Source organism: Stenella coeruleoalba (genome assembly GCF_951394435.1).
Source record: "Stenella coeruleoalba genome assembly, chromosome: 12".
NCBI lineage: Eukaryota > Metazoa > Chordata > Mammalia > Artiodactyla > Delphinidae > Stenella > Stenella coeruleoalba.
In genome coordinates this window covers 45,905,806-45,928,206 of record NC_137158.1, presented here as the reverse complement: position 1 = coordinate 45,928,206, position 22,401 = coordinate 45,905,806, and the positions used below count along the sequence as shown (strand labels likewise).

General features: G+C 36.4%; 1 long non-coding RNA gene across 1 annotated transcript in view; it reads right to left on the bottom strand.

Annotated features, from left to right (window-relative positions):
* LOC307195525 overlaps positions 1-22,401 on the bottom strand; it is a 309,693-nt gene that overhangs the window by 31,052 nt on the left and 256,240 nt on the right. The window contains exon 4 of the long non-coding RNA XR_013830854.1: positions 17,552-17,635. This is a non-coding gene — a long non-coding RNA (uncharacterized lncRNA). The remainder of the gene's footprint in view (positions 1-17,551; positions 17,636-22,401) is intronic.

Genomic DNA, 22,401 nt, shown 5'->3' with positions numbered 1-22,401 from the left:
TTATAGCACGAGATTCCCAAAACCTTCCACATGAGCCCAGTATACATCTAATCAAGAGAAATGCCAACAGTCAAGGTAAATTCAATGTGCTTTACTTCCTGATTTACTCTCTTTGTATCCCCGCAGAAAGACTGCAACCTTGTATGGGTATTAGAATTTATATTTACCAGAAAAATAGTTTTGAATAGAGAATGAATACCATCTGTCTGTTCTGCTTGGCCTGTTGTGGGCCAGTATAAAATATACAGGAAAAGAATTTACCAAAAGGCAGTTGACAATCGAATGCTAGGTGGGGACAAAGAAGAGGAAATCGATGGCAGTTACAAACTTTGTAATAACATTATTTTTCAGCTACACAAAGGAGATGGAGGAGATAGAGAGAAATTATGAATCTACATGTGCAAGAGGTCATGTTAAACGTATTCCAGATATTTTCATGTCCTCTGCTTAGCGAATAATTGCCTCAAAGATAAAAGAAAATAAATGTTATGATATTGTGCCCTATATACTCTAAAGTGAAATCAGATTTTTAAAATAAATTGAAAATCATCACTTTCTGTTAAAAAATAATCACAACTGCAAAATACTCCTATGGGGGTGTTATACACTAGAGACTTCTATAAGTGATCATTCACATAGCTTACAATGTTAATGGGACCCCTAGAAATTGGCAATAACCAGGTGAAAACGCTATTTTCATTATTATTCTAGAATCCCCAATACCTTATATTTATTATTAGAATGATAAAAGACCACTTGGAAACAGATGGAAACCCTCACCTTGAGTTCATGTATTTTTACTTGTTAAAGGGTCAAAGAATAGCAAGAACTATCAATTATATGATTTGAAATTTTAAGAATGTACTTTTCTATTTCAATGATACCAGGATACTTCGTTGAAAAGTTAGCAGCACAGTATGGGTAATCCTTTAAGCAATGATAACATGCCTGCTCTCTATATAAAATAATCCATCTCTATTGATCTTTTGCCTTAATATTCTCTAAATCCAATTTCAAAACCCACTAAAGCACAACTTTCATATTATAAGGTATTCAGAACTTCACTAAGTCTAAGATGTTTTTTTCTCCTTATATTTCAACACACACACACAAACACACACACACACAATTTAGACACAGATTAGCATTCTTATCTTATGGGGAAGTTTATCTTCCTTGGAATTGTCAAATATAAAAATTGCACTAACCACCAACTTCAGTGATTTAAGTACTTTTATTAGTAATTTGTGAGTATTTAATAAAATTATTGTAGCAATATATATTAAAAAAAAAAAGCTGTCAGTGGATATACATCATTCTAATATGGCACCAGTGAAAAAGAAGGTGGGTTAGCTTATTTTGTCTTGGGAAGTTGAAGGGGTAAGTTAATTTATGCCAACAAAGAAAAATCAATAGCACATTGTGCACAAAAGAAGAATCAATCATTACCTCTATGGCCTCTATATTCATTATGACATGAATTTATTGAGGAAAACATTGCATTCAAGTATGAATTGAGTTTGCCTCAACAAGTCACTAAACTCATCGAAGGCATAATCAAGGCCTTTGCATCAGAATCTTTTACTGACACTCAACATTAACATAGCAACCAGCAAAAAAATGAATAATGAATAAGTATATTTGTTTGGCTTCAGCAGCATTTTGAGAACCATAAATCTTATATTTCAAATGCCACAATAGACATTTCCTTCTAGTGTGTCTTCATACATTAATTCAAATTTTATCAAAAGTTCCCTGCAAAATGGCTGCAATATATCAGGACCTCACAGTTATTTTTGTTATTTTCTAATAAATATATATACAGTTACTTGTGCCCATTCCTCATTTTTGTTTTGTTTTTGTGTTCGTTTTTCAGTCATTCTTTCTCTGAAATAGTTTCCCACCACTATGGTAACACTTACTAATCAGAAATGTTTCACTTTCTTAAAAGCAAATTTTATGTATTTTTCTTCATAATTCAATTAACATATTACTACATAAAAGAAAGTGGTGTACTGTGAAAATACAATTCCTGAATGAACAAAGTGTTTTCTAATATTAAATATACCGAGAATAAAAGCTATCTGAAGAAAAATAATATGTCTTCTATGTGCTTTCATGTCCTCTGTGTAACTTTTATTTCCTGGGTCATACATATCAGTGGAGAAATCAAGATTCCTGTTAAAGTCCATGATCTTTTAGCTCAAACAGAAGCTTAGAGTCACTTGGTCAAAGCAAGTTCACCTGTGTCTTCATGGAGCTAATTACCATTTGAATGTTGAAAAAGTGTGTAAACCTCCCCCCTCCACAGGCTTTTCCTTCCCTGTTAGTCCTATGACAACAAGCTGAGCTAACCAGCTACTGCCACTGCAGCATCAACAATGTCGTTCTGAGCCTCTGCTGTCCTGACTAAGCTAATGTGGCTTCGAATTGCTTTGCCAACCCATCCTGACTTCCAAGTCCTGTTCCAGCTCTCTGATAGCAACACAGTCACCTCTGCACCAATCTGGTTTCCGGGAGGTAAGGTGAGTTACTGTTTCCACTGATTTGAAGAATACTCTGCTGCCATATGGGGAACTGTCTTGATCTCAGGACGAGTGTTGACACCCAAAATAGTTTTTTTTTTAAACCGTGTTCATGGCTATAATAGTTTCAGAGAAGGTGTAGAGAGAGTCCTGAGGTCAGAAGAGGGTATGCAGAATTGTGCATGTGCTCACACACGCACACATCGTTATGAAGCAGACAGAACACTTTTAGTTAATGGTGTGGACCATAAAGCGCAAAACAGAAATTCCAGCACAGATGATGTAGGACCAGATCGACTTGAGACACAAAAGAAAAGCCAGGCTGGAACCATGCATCTCCTTAGCTGTGGTGTTAAGGACCAGCCCTTAGGAATAACTGGATACCCCAACACAAGTAACTCTACCTAGTAACTGAAGTTTTGATTCTGGTGCCCAGAATAGGCAAAATGAGAAAAGGATTTTCCTTTACATTTCCTTTTTCCTATAAGACTTCTACTATAAGGACAAGTGGGTACCATTCTGCTGCTGGGCCTTCCTCTCCAGCTCTGCCCTGGCCACCCTGTTCCCACTAGGGCTCTGTGGCTGCAACTGTGATTCCTTCTGACTCCCAGTACCCACTAGGGCTCCAGTGTCCTTTGTGACCCAATGTCTGAGAGTCCCTGCTTCAGGCCTACTTCCAATGTGGCTCAGAACTGCGATTCCTTCCATTATCCCAGGTCATCTACTAGTGATATAATGCAATAACTAAAATGAGAAAAGAATCTTTGAAATCAAAGAAGCCACTTGTTAAATACACCATTTGGGGAAAATTATTTCATATCATTGAAGCTCAGTTATCATTAGAAAAAAATTTTTTATGATTAATGCAATAATACACGTAAACAATTTAACTCATTGAAATTATTCGCTATTTGTTAAGTCTTATAATTAGCATTATCATATAAGGTCAAGTTAACTAATTTTATATTCCTATCCAGGTCTCTTTGACAACTATGTCTTCCCACTATACCAGCTGATGCTGCCTAGGTAGGCTATGTACCTGCATAAAAATAATGCAGCTGTTTGGTACATATCCCAGAACTACTTCTGTATCAAAATCACATAGTGTAGAGTTCTACCACACTTTATTTTAGAAAGCTTCAAAGGTACTTTTAAAGGGCAACCAAGGTTGGGAACTTCTCTTTTTAGATATGATGTTATACAAAAGTTTATTGAGTTCAAGAATTAAACACAGAATGAAATGAAATTCTCCAGATGTGGCACAAGTAAGACTATCCCCTTCTGACATTGAAATAGTCTATTTATGTTAATGCAGCCTATTTTGTGGATAATTAAGAGCATCTTATTGTTTTTCCTTGTGAAGCTTTTTTTTAAATTGGCTTTATAAATCTGGGTTTGTCCTGTTGATTTTGTTGTTCTACCAAAATTCAGGCCTTGACATATTTTTCTCTTTTGTATATTCTGTTGGTATTTCCTGGAAATGCTCTGGAGATAAATCACGATTCTCAAGTGTATTGTTTGGTTCTTTCATTTGGCATATTTATGGATAAATCTGATAACTTCACCATTTGTTTCTTCATCAAAATTGCTAACGATCATGTTTAATCAGAATAGAGAGCAGAGTACATAGAAGGAGATGGATGACACAGTATCTCATTACTCCACCAGCACCTCTCAGGCCCCAAAACACCTAAAACATTCTTCTTTAGAATTTCAGCATAATTTATTTACAAGGGTGAATGGAAAAATCCAAATGTACATTTTTTCCAGTTATGGTCATAAATTCTTATAAAGGTTGACAAAGGCTATTATTCAGCAAGTGGAGTTAAAAGACATTGATATGGAAATGCCCAGAGAACTATATCTTGGTTCAAAAACATTTAAAAATGTAAATGATAATACTTAATATATTCAAGTAAGATCTATTGAAGACTAGCACATGCCACTTGCTCATTGAGGTCCCTGGAAATGCCAGTATAGAGGAAAGGAAATAGACGAAATTTCAATTCGTGGAATTGTATAGCAAATCACCTTACAGATTAAAGACTGATTGCAAAAGCAAATGAAAGAAGTAAATAAATGACTTACTGAAGGTTGCATACTTAAATAGTGGCAAAATTAAAACTAGAACCCAGATCTACTGCCTCTTAGTCAATATTTTTTTCACTAGACTAGTGGTCAAACAAATCTTAATGGGTCTATGACAGCAAGCAAATCAGAGATAAAAATCTACAGCCAAGTATTCATTTGCTAATATTTGATGGTGTCCCAATATATGTTATACCTACTTTCATTTATAATCCAACTTCATTTAAATTTCTATCTTAGAGATACACAGAATCATAGGAGAAAATCATGTATGTTATTACATTTGCAAATACTATAACAAGAAGCTATAATTAGGATAAGAACGATCCTCTTAATCATCCACATGAATAAAATGTAAACACCTACTTTCCTGACTTGCTTTATAAACAGATGCAATTTAGAGAGTGTATTTTGGAAAGCCTCTTTGCAGTAAGATTAACAAATACCTTTGCTTGAAAACACATGTATAGTATAGCATTGAAATATAAATCAATTATTTTCGACCTAACACTAGCCAGAAGCTGTACTACTAATTGACAAGATGAACTCCGTGATCTCTTTGCTACTGATCATTAAAGAGTTCATCACAAATGTTAAAAAGTCCCAGGATAAGCAAACTCTATAGCATTGCTATTTAGAGAAGAAGGCAAATGTCCATCTGGTTGGGATTATTAAAAATTCAAGTACGAACGAAACGAAGAATATGTTCCTGGGGAGATACATTGTCACATGCATTCACAGAAGGGATGCACTGACATTTAGCAGAATGATATCTCAGTGTCATAAAATAAGTTAGTGCAATAAGCTCATGGTCACTTAGAGCAGCTATGATGCCTCAAACATGTAAGAGGATGCAACTGTGAATGCAGTTACATATCTTACCTCTTGTACAGATGTTAGCTAAAGCAAGGACAGATGAAAGTCCTCAGCCTTCTCTTAGTGCCTTGAACAATATTCCCTAACATGTTAAATTTAAACTACTAATTCCAATTTTGCAGAGAAGACTATGTAGCCATTTTGTTTTAAATAGAGAGCTACATTAAAAACAAGCAAGTAAACAACCAAAATCACATCATAACTGTAAAGGTGAGGTAGCTGGGCAGCTGCTCCTGAAAAGGAAGCATTTCACTCTTCTTAGTGTCAGGTTTCTCAGGCAGCTAAGAAGTAGGCAAGGCTATTCTCAAAGCCAAGTATGTGTTTTAGGTCCACTGCAAGTGTTCTAAGGAAAGAGTCACATCAACACCTGATTTCAGGTGGAAGTTCTGCCTGACATAGTTGAGGACACAACCAAAATAGGCCTAGAGAAATAAGGGACCCCCAGTTCAGTTTACTGGAAGGGTAGGGGAAGGGCAGGGAGGTCACTGGCCTTTTCTAGCTCTCTGCATATTTCACTTTCTCATAGCTTTGCCTACAAATCTAATTCATAAGCCTACCAAGTCAAGCCTCTTATTTATCTTCATTAACATTTGTTTCTTTCCACCCACCTGCAATGCTCACCATTCCTCTTATGTACCTGAATTCTCCTCATTATTCAAAGGTTCATTTCAAAATATACCTACTCTCAAAACTTACTCTAAATTCTATGATCATATTGCTCTCGCCACTCAAGCCACAAACATAATTTCAACATGTCACTCATTTGGCATTTGTACTGTTACTGGTGTATTTATGTATGGGTCATTCTTTTCCAATCAGGCATATGCTCTGTGACATAAGAAGCTATGTTTCATGTTGCTTTTTTTCACTCCAGTGTGCTTATATTTTATTGTACAAGGGAAGAAAATCTCTCTTATTGTAAGAGTTCAATGAAACTTTGTAAGCTGACCTAGAGCACAACTACTCTATTTAAGCCATTTTTGCTGACAAACCTATTCCCAGTTCCAAATAATACCATAAATGAATTTAGGGAATGAAGTCAATACATAGGTTAGGAATTGTACGTATTTTCTCAATACATGAAAACAAGCTGAAAACCTAAAAAGCACATACTGTCTTATCTTAAAAGTTTAAAATTAAATAGGAAGCTAAGCTTTTCTTAACTCGTTCTAGCTCCATTTACCCTGCAAATATAGAGCTAGCATTTTGATCAAGAATTCTGAAAATTGGGACTTCCCTGGTGGTCCAGTGGCTAAGACGCCATGCTCCCAATGCAGGGGGCCCGGGTTTGATCCCTGGTCAGGGAACTAGATCCCACATGCCACAACTAAAGATTCCGCATGCTGCAACTAAGACCTGGCACGGCCAAATAAATAAATAAATATTTTTTTAAAAAAGAATTCTGAAAATTTATTCCCATCAATTCCTTGGGCAAAGCAACTCCAGGTTATTCCAACACACATGTTGTATGTGAACCTGCCTCACCTAGAAAAAATTGTGGAAGATATCACTGTACATTTTCCAGTTTATCAGTGTAAGGGGAAAATGAACATGTCAGCTGTAGGAATACTGTAATAATTTTAAAATATCCAACTTAAGTGTAGGTACAATATCAAATACTACAGCTTTAACTGTAACCCTTGGCAATATTTCTTGGGTCTGTATTTACCTTTACCAGAAAAAAATTTTTCTCTGTCTAGCATGTTTATCGCATCCTAATTCTGTTATTGTAAGCTATATACAACGCTGAACTAGTTATCACCCCAACTTAAACATTGTTTAACCACTCCAAAGATATATATCATTAAACAAAAACAAAAATTGTCAAAACTAAGCACTGCAGTGGCTTGCACAGTGCTGCCGTGGTAAGGCACGTTTACTGTGATTATCCACACAGAGCATCAGGGAGGATTATGGACTGGTTAAATGCACTCCCACTATAACTTGGTAATCTAACACTACAGCTCACCATTAAGCAAAGGAAGTCTTTAATACATTCACAACAGTTAGTCTAAAGTGCCTCACAGAGAAAATACTATAGAACACTGCAATTATCTTAAACATGTACACAACACGATTATATGTTGAGTATTTTTAAATGTGAATCTGTTCTGTCTTAGGGATTGTTACAATAAACATGTCTAAATCACTACAGTTTAGAGAGATATCATTGATTAATCATAATTTTGCAACACCATAAAAACTATCTAACGTAATGTGAGCAAATCCTATCCTTCTTTATCTGTAAACCCTCCAAAATTCTGTAAATATTATGAAAATGTTTAATGGATCTCCTGTGAAAAAAGGGTCTCTACGTTTCTCATCTGTCCTTTCTCAGTATAAAAGTAAATTTTAAAAGTTTCTAAATGATATTTTAGACAGGATGATCAGGTTAATTTTTTCCCCAAAATGGGAGATGATGCTTCCAGAAATCTTTTAGTTTAAAAAAAAAAAAATCTAAATGTCTCCGCTCAGGGCCTCTGCTCCTCTCCACTCATTCACTCCCTACCCTGCTCCAATCTGGCAGCCCTACCATTATTATCACAAGTTTTCTCAGGGCACCAGCAATCTCCATTGACAAGCTGTGAACTCTTTCGTTTAGCCTACTGACTGCTTAGCAATACTCAACACAGTTAACAACTCTCTCCTTTTTGAAAACCTCCTCTTTTGGAACCCTCTTGAATTTTCTGTTACCCACTAACCAATTCCTTTTAGTCTCCTATGCTCAGTAATCCTCGTCAACCAGATTTCTATAATGTGTTACTCAGATTCAATTCCCGGCCTTGCTCTACACTGTCGTCTACCTCCCACTGTGATGAAACTTGCACGAATCTATATACTACTCACTATTATATACCCCATGCCTACAGTAATATCTACTCCATAAAAGATGCTCAGTAGATAAGTAGCATGATTAGATTAATCCATCCCCATGGATTTAAAGATCATCTTTATTCTAATGGCTCCCAGATGTATGTTTCAAGGCTGGATCTCTCTGTGAGCTGCAGGCTTACAAATGCACACACTTACTTGATCTATCCCTTAAATGTCACAAACTTTTAAACTTAATAAGTATAAAACATGAATTCTTGATTCGGCTCAACAGGTTACACCCAATTTTCTCGTATCTGAGAAAATGGCATAACCATCTATCCTGCTGCTAGGTCTGGAAATAACTGTATATCATCTTTGAAATCTATCATTTGCTCAACCTCGTGTCTAATACCTTAGATGATTCTGTCAATTTAACCTGCAAAATTAATGTACATTTATCCCACTGGTGTCCATACTCATTGTTACTACCTAAGTCTGGCTTTCAGCATCTTTTGTCTGGACTATTACATAGTCTCCTAATTTTTCAATACAAAGAAAAGGTGAGAGGAAGCCAATTTAAGATGATAGGCCTGAAAGTCTCCAAGGAATTCTGAGCCAAAATACAAATCTGAAGTAAAGAATTTAAGCCAATCTGATCTTGATTCCTTACCCCAATCTCCCCACTTCTTGGACCAAACTCACTCTCATGATGCTGCCAATCTGTTTCTACTTAATAACAAAAAGTTTATTTAAAAATGTATATCTGATTATATGAATCCCACACTTGACATTTTTATGGGATTTTCATTGCACATAGAATAAAATCCTTATTTATTACTATGCTTGAAAGGTATATCAATGCCTGGACTACAGTCTCTTCTATTTCCCCCTCTTCCTGCTATATACCAAGTCCCTGAAACTCTGTTTTGTCTTTTGTTTTTTATCTTTTTTTTAAACTGCCAAAGTTCTTTCTCATCTTTGGAGCTTTGTATGTTTGTTCTCTCTATTAACATCACTCTTTCCACATCTGCCTAACCTGCTACTTCTCATCATTTCTCGGTCTCAGTTTACATACGCCTCAAAGACGCTTTTCCTGACCATTTTTAAAATAGGTTATCTTTGGTTTTTCTGTCTCTGTGTGTTCCTTAGTAGCATGTATCAGGTTAAACTTTGTTTGTAATAATTTAAATTATTTTTTTCAGTTTTACTGAAGTAGAGTTGACAAATAAAATTGTAACACTCAAAATACATGACATGATGATTTGACATACATCTACATTGTGAAAGATATACACATTGTGATATACATCTACATTGTGTTTACCCATGAGGTAAACAAAAGGGTCTGGCTTTTCACTATTGTAGGGTATTTGGCAAATAGTTACATAATATTTTTGGAATGAATACATAATGTATATATTTAAGCATTGTGTAATAAAATGGGTATGTAAACCCAGTTATTTTTAGGCAATAACCTTATGGTCTTTATCAATAACAACAATAATAAACATTATGTGCATTTCCAAGAAGAGATGGATCCAGCATTTACAATCACAATTCTGAAAATCACACTGAGAAATGCAGGTCATCACCCTCTTCCAAATGGTGCCTGGATGAGGTTTATTAATGTGTGTTTAATAACCTTTCATTAGTAAATAGTAGGTACTCAATAAGTGTGTGTTTGAGTCATTAAAGAAAATAATTAGCAGCACAGATTTCTCATGTCCTTTTTTTTTAGACTGTGCTGTTAATTGTTCCCAGAATCTGTCTTGCTCCTAGAATGCAGAAGCTGCATTCCTGGCAGGCCTCCTCAAGCCTCTGTAGTCAGCTTATAATTTGAACTCAAGAAAATTCATGATTTAATATGCAAATGTTTTAGGTTAAGTCCAACATTATAGTTAGCATATGTCAGTTCAGAGGTAAAGAGCTAAACCCAAAAGTGCACAGGGGATTCTAAAAAGGTGATGGTTTGACTAAGTCTATCCTGGTCACATCAACTCTTACCTCCTTCTCCTCAGTTACTACCTCTGGCTGTAGATAGCAGGTAGGCAAGGTCAAGGGGATGCAAGTGAGGCCCCAGCTCCATGGAATCCTGACTGAGAAATAAGTGGAAGAGAAATGTCTCCCCAGGAAGTCTGCCAAGAGCTCTTTAGGAAGAGAGTTGGATCCTCAGAGACCTATGAATTCCCCTACTGTCACCCTGTGAAAAGGCAATGTTTGTTCCCTCACCTGTGCTTTGCCTCACTTCTCCCCAAAGAGCTGAAGAAATTGACCTGGGTGTTCTCTACTTCTCTACTTCTAAGCCTGAAGAGTGTGAAAAGACCAGGGAGCAGAGAGGTTTCCACATGCAGAATCCCTAGGAGACTGAGAGGTTCTTCTTGCTACAGGGCCAGGTCACAGGAACAGAGTTTAGCCACCACAGCACTGTTGAGAGGGTATATCCCAGAAACTAGAGATGAGCTGCCATTTCTAATAAAGTTAAACAATAATGTACCAACGGGTAGTAGACATCAGGGAAAAAAAGAAAAGGCAGTGCACTCAGAACTAGCTCTATCATAGAGAAGGATAAAACCTGATAAGAAAGAGTAAGAACATTAAGAAGATTCAAGGACTGCACCAAATATAGAATTTTTGGAACTAAAAAGCACGCTTTTTCAAATATAATAAAATTAGTGATTTTACTGACTGAATAGCGTATGATATTGTTAATTACCAAAGTGATGGCCTGATAAATGAGCAGAAATTATAAAAGATGTGGAGAATGAATTTGTGAGGCTAAATATTAGAATCATGAAAATTTAGAGGAAATAAAAAGGAACAGAAGGAAGAGAGGCAATAATTAAACTAATAAAGGAATGAAAAAATGTCCCTGAGCTGAAGAACCTGGACTGCAGATAGGCTCAATACATTCTGGACAGAATCTATGCGAAAAGGCACTCACCAAGGCATAACTTAGTACAGACAAGGAGAAACCTCTTACAAACTCTCAAGCCAAAAGAATTAGTTACTTAGAATGAAAGAAAAAAAAAAGAGAGAGAGAGAGAGAGAGAGAGAATGTCACTGGGCTCTCACCACCTCAGCGGACCACTGAGAAAAAAAAAAAAAGAGCTTAAACTAAGAATTCTGTATTCATCCAAGACAGCATTTCCCTGTCAGGTACTTCTTTGTGGATACACAAAGAAGTAAAGAATGTAACACTCATATGCCTTTCCGAAGAAACTATTTAAGAAAATACTCTTGAGATATGGGAACATATGTATATGTATAACTGATTCACTTTGTTATAAAGCAGAAACTAACACACCATTGTAAAGCAATTATACTCCAATAAAGATGTAAAGAAAAAAAAAGAAAATACTCTTTCCAGACAGTAATAATTCAGAATGGAATTTTCAAAATAGGAAATGATGGGAAGGAAAATAAATAGTATTATCAATAAACATAGATTTGATAGGTGATACATAGATAGATATGGATGTGATTAATAATCTATGTATACAATTTATAAATACTAATTAAGAATTTTTGAAATAGGGAGAAAACAATATAGGAAGAAACTAATTATAATCTAGAACAAAAATTCCAAAATGTCTCAGCAAAATCTTTGATAGTGGCAAGCAGAAGAGGGAGAGGTAAAAGTATTTTGGGACTTGATGGAAAGAAGCAGTAAGAAAATGGAATCTATGAGTAGGTGGAAAGGGCATTGTTTTAATATGTTAGTAAACTGTGTGTTTGACTATGAGTACCAGGAAGGAGAATATAATCAGAAATAAAATGAAAAAGTAAAATAAAACTTCCAAAATGACAAGAGGGGTGAAGGGAATGAATAACAATTTGATCACTTCACCAAAAGTTGGCTAAAGGAAAAAAATAAGAAAAATAAATGATGAACATTTAAAAATTATTTAAAAATAAAATCAGTTTTATTATTTATTGCACTACATTAAAAATAGACTAAAATTTCCCATTAAAAACCAAGTACATTCATATTGGCATAAAAAACATAACATAGCTTTATGCCATTTCCAAGTAACACAATTAAAAGAGAAAAAGGCATGAGAAAAAAGTAGTTGAACAGATAAAAATTTAATCAGACAAAAAGGACAAGCAATACTAAGAAGAGGAGGATAAAAAATATAAAGAGTGTAACAGGATACAGAATAAAGAGGAAAATATATGTATATATACATATACTCACATGCATATATATTTGTATATAAATATATATACACACACACATATATATTTATATACACAAAAAGTCTTAGAGATCTGAGAGAGTACGAGCAGTTCCACAAAAATACAAGTAGGTTAGGGTCACTGGTGCCATGTGGGGTGGTTAAAAATAATAACATAGACATTGACAACAAATGTATATACCTCTCTAAACCTTCCTTAGGTTGATAGAATTCAGGCCTATCTATTACTGCTTATGGAATCAGAGCCATATTAGCAAAAATATTAGGTTACTAATCTAAATGATATGTTTTAAATAGCCACACAGTATCAAAAGGGGAAAATCTTACAAAGAGACAATTCTGAGATTTGTACTATGCCACACTGTAATTTTTTCAGGCTTTTAGGTTCAAACTCTGTTCATTTTTGACATACCACATTAACATGAGATAAAGTATTAACTAATTTACATTCTAATGTACTTCTGGTAGAAGAAATTAACTATATTTCAAGTAGCCAAAAAATTACTAATTATAGAATGCTGGAGATTATCAAAATTCAAAGATTTCCAGTATTGTTAACTCAGCCATGTTAAACATAGTGTACATTTCATGCCTATCATTTAAGTACCACTTAATGTCTATATTGACAAGTTACTGTAGAAATGGTTGTAAAATTTGGAAAACAGAGTTATTTAAACTTCAAAACGAATAAATACACAGGTTACACAAGTATATTAGTAAGCTTCCTGTTTAAAAAATGACAATATTTTGAGGAATAAAAGAGACCTAAGAATAGTAACATTTAAAGGAATTCTCATTCTTAATAGAATACCTCACCAGGATATGTAATTTTCCTAATCAAAGATTTGTAAACAGAGGCCAGCAATATCTATTTTCGTCTTGCAGTCATTGATCTCAAATTTAAAATGTGATGTTGTAACAGGAATTGTTTACTTTCCTCAGTACCACCTTACATACTTACATACTGAACAGACTTTTAAAATTGCAATTATAACTAATTTAGCCTACGTTTATTAACTTAAGCTACAATTTATTAGTTTTTCCATTGTTAAGTATACTAACCTTTTTCCTGGCATTCCTGTTAGCCTTGTCCCATTTAAGTTCCTATACCTGGCTGCTGTGGTTATTTCCATTAATTTTTCAAAAAACTTTCCTGAAGAGCATTCTGCAGAACAGTTTTAGCTCCAGCAAAATATATATAGAGATACTATATAAGTTGACAAGAGACTTTCTTCTCCTCTTCTTTTCACCATAACTCACTACAACACATACCACTGGAGAATTATTTCTCCAGATAAAGTGAAATGGTAAAAAAAAAAAATGTAAAAGTTGATTGTTTTAAAAGGGTAACATGTAGATTCTGAGAGAAAGTGTTTTCTTAAGGTTAGTAAGATTTTTTCAGACAATATGTTTGTCTTTTTCCTTATTAAAAATCATAAATAATAAGTATACATTTGAAAACTTGCAAGGGAAAAAACACAAATAACATTGTAACTAATCCCAGGACCCAGGAATAACTGTTACTAATATTTTGGCACACATAGATTGGTGGTTACCACGGGTTAGGGGTAGAAGGTAATGGGGATTAACTAATTAATGGGTGCAGGGCTTTCTTTGGGGTGATCAAATGTTTTGGAACTAGATAGACGTGATGGTTGCACAACATTGTAAACAGTAAATGCCACTTAATTGTTCACCTTAAAATGTTTCATTTGATCTTATATGAATTTCCCCTCAATTTGAAAAAAATAGGAGGACACTAGGCTTTGAGAGGTAATGTTTTTTACCTAAAAGTATGAAAGAGGTAAGTGAGGGATTTGAGCTCTATACTCAGGCAGTCAAACAGGAGATTCTGTGCTATTTTTCTTTTTGCTGTACTGTCTCCTGTGCCTTTGTTTAGTCTTTATTTAGATGTTTTCTATATATCCACAGAATATTGGTGTTCTTTATATAAACCGTCTGTATCACTGGCCTATTTTTGATCAGATTGTTTTTCTTTCCTTTTTTATTTCTAAGAGTACCTCATAAACTAAGGTAAAAATATTTATCTGTTACATATTGTGCCAATATATTTTTAAATTATTCCATTTGTTTTTTAGTTTCATTTCTCATGTTTTTGGCATAAAGATGTTTGCTCTGAAAAATCTATCAATCATTGCCTTTAGGGTTTTGCCTTTACCTTGCCTTTACAAGGTAACGAAGGAGACTAATTATCAAGAGGTTCAAGAAGATTTCCTGATGAAAGACAGAATTCTTTTAGCACCTAGATAGCTATTTCATCTATTTCTAAAGCCCAAAACTAAAACTTCCAAAAATCTTTAAATAAGAAATTTAAAAATTCAAGTTGTTAAAAAGCAAGTAAAAGTTATTTTAGAGAAGTTGACATCAACTAACTTACAAAGTCTCAACATTTTCTTTAGGGGGAACTTGCATTTGTAGTGTCCAGCCAACTGCCAATATCTGCAATCAGCTCAAGCTCCTACAGGAAGTAAGAAGCAAACAATTTAACCTTAATTCATTTGCTTCTCTTGCTACACATACCTTGGGTGGCTCTGTGGTAACATGAATTTTCCACCCACTATTATCTTTGTGGGAGTCTTAGATATTTAGTTTGATCAAAGTGCAGAGAAAAGAGAAAGTGCATATTACTAAGCTGTGGGGAAGAAAAACAAGGGAGGGTAGTCAGTGACTATGAAGAATAATGGAAAAGAAATGATAGTTTGGAATCCATCAACAGTAAGTAGTCTTAGTGGCTACGTAAGAATTATGGAGACAATCCAGAGAGATTTCACAGAATGAGAGAAGGAAGAAAAGATCAAACACAATGGGGTATTAGTAGTTAAGGGCAGGGAGGTGAAGGGACATCATAAATGATGTATTTATCCATGAAAAATACAGGGGGGTGGAAATGGCAAAAGAACTTTGCCATAGGCATCATGGAAATAAAGCAAACTACAAGAGATAAATGGTTCATGTTGTCATAGAGGGATCAAGTAAGATATTAAATAAAAATGATACATTGAACTTGACATCTAGGGATGAAGCAAGGGCCTAGGGAACATAATTTTAGTCAGAAGCCTGATTGGTAGAAAGCAGAGATGAGTAAGATTCTGGAGGGAAGGAGGGAAGAGTGCACTACAAGGGGAAGAAGTTTGTGGAAAGATGAGAGACCTGATATGTGTATATGCTGAAGGAAAAAGATCAGTGAAGCTGTGGCTGAAGAAGCCGTGATAGAGAAGAGATAACAGATAAAAAGTAGTACTAAATATGAGATAGGGCAAAATTTAGAAGATAGGAAGAGTTTAGGCACTAAGAGGAGAGAGGGGGAACTACATTTTATTCTGAGTGAAATGTAGGAGGATAAATCTGAGAGATCATTCCTCTATCATGTGTGTTGAACCCATCTAGTTTCTATCCATCTCTTTAAATTAAGCTGACACGATCTCTCTTCTACTCTAAGCAGTACAGTCATAATTGATCTGTAAGATTCCACTCTTATCCCACTCTCACTTCATTCCCCACAGGAAAGCCAGAATGATTTGTTAATATGCAGGTTGGATTATTATTTCTGGTTTGACCCCAGGACAGCTCCCCATCACATTGAAGATTATATCAAATGTCTACAGGGCCTTCCCAGGGCCCTGTGAGCACAGATCACTACCTGTACTTCTGTTACACTCATCATCAAGGCTCACTTTATTCACTATGACCCAGTCAACTTGATTTTCCTTCAGCTTCTTGATTATGACTACTTCTTTTCAAGGATAAGGTCTTTGCTGACACTGTTCCCTCTACCTATTTCAATACTCATCTTAATACTCCACATATAGGTGGCTACTTCTCATTTTTCAGGCCTCAACACAAAACTCATTCCCACAGAGAAGGCTTCAGTGACAAATTAATGTAAAGCAGACATTCCTCCTCTCAAAGCATCCTTGCTAATATTTATAACAAATGTATCTGTTTGCCTATTTGTATTTATTTTCTCAACCCAATGTATTAAACTCTGATGAGAAAGATCATAGTACACACAGATGCCCAATAAATATTTGTTGTATGAATGGTAGATACATACATACATACCAAATGAACAGAATTGAGGTATTAATAACTGATATACCACAATTTCTCTGTGAATTAAAAATCAAATTCAATTGCTTTTGCTAGAGAACCTTAAAAAAGATTTTCAAGTTTTGTTAGGGGCCGAATTAGCAGTATCAGATGAAGTTTTCAGATGAAGCTAAGATTTGAAGGCTAAATAAGATTTAGCTACATGAAGTTGAGAGGGAGGGTGTTTACAAACATAGGAAAAGGTTGACCAGAGGGTTTGAAAAACAGTCAAGAAACTCTTGGTACCACAGTCCTGTTTACCTCCTAGTGGAAGAGTTGCCCTGTTATTTTATTTTTATTATTACTATTGTTATATTTGTTTCAATGATTTTCATTTAAGATATGTGAGTCAGACAAAAGAAGAAACAATTTATAAAGGGTAGCCTGTTTTTCTAATTTGCTTTTAAAATTTTTAAACAAATACACAGAAGATCTTAGTTTATATCAATAATTTGCTACCCTATCCCTTAACTCCCCAAAAGGAATCACTTGAAAAACCAAACAAAAAACTTTTTTAGACCTTCTGGTGATCATCCATTACTCTAATATAATTTGATCCCTATTTCTTGATCTGCTACCTTTAAGTTATTTCTTGACTACAGTCTAATCATCCATCTCTTAAAATTATATCACTATTCTAATTTCTCTACTGCTCTGTGCAACCACAAATGACAGACTTATATCTTCATTACATGTCACATCAAACACAGGCAGAATCTTTTGACCCCAGCTTTATTAAAAGAAGCATTAACTTGCATCATCCCTGCCTCCTTTTTCAGATCAGTCTCTAACCACTGTAATTTTGTTTTGACACTGCCAGAGATAATAACATTTACATTTTGTCTGGTAATGATAATAAGGGTTTCCTTGCCTTGTCATTAGTTTGATCTTAAAAATTAAAAATCAATGTAAGGGAGATATATTTTATAAATAACTCACCATCCATTCTGCTCTTTCAGTAATCTAGTGCTCCGCAGCCCTGCAGCCTTTCGGCTGTGGGAGAAGGAGAAGGGCAAATTTCACCTAAAGAAGACAAAGAAATTACACCTGGTAAGTCCCCATCAGGAAAGAAAATAAAATATAAACTTCTTCCAGGTTAGGAGGAAAAGAAAGCAATATTGATAAATATTCAGGTAGTAATCCACGGCATCTGAATTATCACCCCTTTCACTCCCCCCGCACCCTCCACATTTCTCCAGGTGTCAAATTCCAGGTTCAGAAGTTTATAAAAACAAACAGGTTTAATAGAAACCTTTTTCTCCCCCTCAAATGTATATTGAAAATCCTGTTCTGTTTTTTCATGTACATGCTCCATGAATATTTCTCTCATTTCCAAAATACAGCTGTAGACAATTTCAAGCCCCTTAGAGAAGTAGTACATTCCACATGGTACTGGTGTTGCCATTTAGTAGACATGGCAAATAAACTACCTAAGCTGGAAGTCTGAAGGGAGATCCACAGAGCTCTGCCCTCTTTCTGCTTAGCCTCAGGTCAGGAAAATACTGTTTTTGTTCATCAATTATTTAGTAGGAGCATACACAGTGTTAGGTGATAAAAAGAAGAGAGATTAACAAAAAGCATTATCAGAGAGCTAGATGAAAAAGTGAAGACAGAGAAAGTATTACTGATATATTTAACAAGTTTAATTGAAAGGTTTATATTGTAAGTTTTGTGACCTATAAAAAGTAAACATACTTTCTTTGCTAGTGCCCACTGACTGCTAATTATTTTTTAAAAAATCAGCTTTCAGACAATACATGAAACATCAGTAAGCACAAAAAAATCGATTTTGTAGGCCATGTTATTTGAATTAAATGTATTAAAACTAGCAGTTGATGATAAAACTTTATTATTAATACTGAACGGGAAAAATCATACTCCTTGAAACAACTCCACAGTCTATGAAGAAATCAAAATTGGCATTTACTAAGATTATTTACAGAAGATGATTTTTTAAACACTACTCATCATTATTTATGAGATATAGTGAAAGCAAATTTATAGTTTTAAATATTTTAATTAATGGAGAATAAAAAATAAATCAACTGAACATTCAATGTAAAGTAGAAAGAAAACAATAAAACAAAAATAAAATCAGAAATAATTAGGAGATCAAATCAGCAACCAGTAAATTAGAGAACATTTTATCAATAATTAAATCCAACACCAAGTTCTATAAAAATTACAGAATATACCAATTTTGGCAAATATAGTTAAGAAAAATGGAGAGAAAATCAAATAAATGATATCCAGAATATATAAATGACTATATAGACATGCCAGATATTTTCAAAGGTATGAGAATGCTATATATATAACTGTGATAGTAACTTTGAAAAACCTCTATGAAATGCATAAATACCAGAGAAACTATAAAAAGTCCAAATTGACTAAAGAATTGATAGAAAAATTAAATAGCTGTAGAGTAATGAACATGTAAAATTTTAGAAAAATTTTTTAAAGATCTGCTTCCAAGGGGACGAGGGGAAGATGGCGGAAGAGTAAGACGTGGAGATCACCTCCCTCCCCACAGATACACCAGAAACACATCTACACGTGGAACAACACCTACAGAACACCTACTGAACGCTGGCAGAAGACCTCAGACCTCCCAAAAGGCAAGAAACTCCCCACGTACCTGGGTAGGGCAAAAGAAAAAACAGAGACAAAAGAATAGGGACGGGACCTGCACCAGTGGGTGAGAGATGTGAAGGAGGAAAGGTTTCCAAACACTAGGAAGCCCCTTCGCGGGCGGAGACTGTGGGTGGCGGACGGGAAAAGCTTCGGAGCCGCAGGGGAGAGCGCAGCCACAGGGGTGCAGAGTGAAAAGCGGAGAGATTCCCACACAGAGGGTCGGTGCCGACCGGCACTCACCAGCTGGAGAGGCTTGTCTTTTCACCCGCCAGGGCGGGCGGGGCGCGGAGCTGAGGCTCAGGCTTCGGACGGAGCGCAGGGTGAGGACTGGGGTTGCCGGCGTGAACACAGCCTGTAGGGAGTTAGTGCGCCACGGCTAGCCGGGAGGGAGTCCAGGGAAAAGTCTGGACCTGCCAAAGAGGCAAGAGACTTTTTCTTCCCTCTTTGTTTCGTGGTGCGCGAGGAGAGGGGATTAACAGCGCTGTTTAAAGGAGCTCCAGAGACGGGCGCGAGCCGCGGCTAAAAGCGCGGACCCCACAGACGGGCATGAGACGCTAAGGCTGCTGCTGCCGCCACCAAGCAGCCTGTGTGCGAGCACAGGTCACTATCCACACCCCGCTTCCGGGGAGCGTGTGAAGCCTGCCACTGCCAGGGCCCCGGGACCCAGGAACAACTACGCCGGGAGAACGCACGGCGCGCCTCAAGCTGGTGCAACGTCACGCCGGCCTCTGCCGCGTCAGGCCCGCCCCGCACGCCGTGGCCCGCCCTCGCCCCGCCCCCGCCGCCCCCAGCCTGAGTGCGCCGGGGCCGCCACATCAGCGGCTCCTTTAACCCCGTCCTGTCTGAGCGAAGAACAGATGCCCTCCAGCGACCTACACGCAAAGGCGGGGCCGAATCCAAAGCTAAGCCCCTGGGAGCTGTGAAAACAAAGAAGAGAAAGGGAAATCTCTCCCAGCAGCCTCAGAAGCAGTGGATTAAAGCTCGACAATCAACTTGATGTACCCTGCATCTGTGGAATACATGAATAGACAACGAACATCCCAAATTAAGGAGGTGCACTTTGAGAGCAACATTTATGATTTTTTCCCCTTTTCCTCTCTTTGTGAGTGTGTATGTGTATGCTTCCGTGTGAGATTTTGTCTGTATAGCTTTGCTTCCACCACTTGTCCTAGGGTTCTATCCGTCCATTTTTTTAAATTTTTTTTCTTAATAATTTTTTATTTTAATAACTTATATTTTATCTTACTTTATTTTACTTTATCTTCCTTCTTTCCTTTTTTCCTTCCTTCCCTCCTTCCTTCCTCCCTCCCTCCCTCTCTCCCTCCTCTCTTTCTTTCTTTCCTTCTTTCTACTTCTACTAATTCTTTCTTTCTACTTTTTCTCCCTTTTATTCTGAGCCGTGTGGATGAAAGGCTCTTGGTGCTGCAGCCAGGAGTCAGTGCTGTGCCTCTGAGGTGGGAGAGCCAACTTCAGGACACTGGTCCACAAGAGACCTCCCAGCTCCACATAATATCAAACAGTGAAAATCTCCCAGAGATCTCCAACTCAACACCAGCACTCAACCTCACTCAACGACCAGCAAGCTACAGTGCTGGACATCCTATGCCAAACAACTAGCAAGATAGGAACACAACCCCACCCATTAGCAGAGAGGCTGCCTAAAATCATAATAAGTCCACAGACACCCCAAAACACACCACCAGACGTGGACCTGCCCACCAGAAAGACAAGATCCAGCCTCATCCACCAGAACACAGTCACTAGTCCCCTCCAGCAGGAAGCCTACACAACCCACTGAACCAACCTTCGCCACTGGGGACAGACACCAAAAACAATGGGAACTATGAACCTGCAGCCTTCAAAAAGGAGACCCCAAACACAGTAAGATAAGCAAAATGAGAAGACAGAAAAACACACAGCAGATGAAGGAGCAAGATCCACCAGACCTAACAAATGAAGAGTAAATAGGCAGTCTACCTGAAAAAGAATTCAGAATAATGATAGTAAAGATGATCCAAAATCTTGGAAATAGAACAGACAAAATGCAAGAAACATTTAACAACGACCTAGAAGAACTAAAGATGAAACAAACAACGATGAACAACACAATAAATGAAATTAAAAGTACTCTAGATGGGATCAATAGCAGAATAACTGAGGCAGAAGAACGGATAAGTGACCTGGAAGATAAAATAGTGGAAATAAATACTGCAGAGCAGAATAAAGAAAGAAGAATGAAAAGAACTGAGGACAGTCTCAGAGACCGCTGGGACAATATTAAACACACCAACATTCGAATTATAGGGGTTCCAGAAGAAGAAGAGAAAAAGAAAGGGACTGAGAAAATATCTGAAGAGATTATAGTTGAAAACTTCCCTAATATGGGAAAGGAAATAGTTAATCAAGCCCAGGAAGCACAGAGAGTCGCATACAGGATAAATCCAAGGAGAAATACGCCAAGACACATATTAATCAAACCATCAAACATTAAATACAAAGAAAACATATTAAAAGCAGCAAGGGAAAAACAACAAATAACACACAAGGGAATGCCCATAAGGTTAACAGCTGATCTTTCAGCAGAAACTCTGCAAGCCAGAAGGGACAGGCAGGACATATTTAAACTAATGAAGGAGAAAAACCTGCAACCAAGATTACTCTACCCAGCAAGGATCTCATTTAGATTTGATGGAGAAATTAAAACCTTTACAGACAAACAAAAGCTGACAGAGTTCAGCACCACCAAACCAGCTTTACAACAAATGCTAAAGGAACTTCTCTAGGCAAGAAACACAAGAGAAGGAAAAGACCTACAATAACGAACACAAAACAATTAAGAAAATGGGAATAGGAACATACATATCGATAATTACCTTAAAGTAAATGGACTAAATGCTCCCACCAAAAGACGCAGATTGGCTGAATGGATACAAAAACAAGACCCATATATATGCTGTCTACAAGAGACCCACTTCAGACCTAGAGGCACATATAGAATGAAAGTAAGGGGATGGAAAAAGATATTCCATGCAAATGGAAACCAAAAGAAAGCTGGAGTAGCAATTCTCATATCAGACAAAATAGACTTTAAAATAAAGACTATTACAAGAGACAAAGAAGGACACTACAAAATGATCAAGGGATCGATCCAAGAA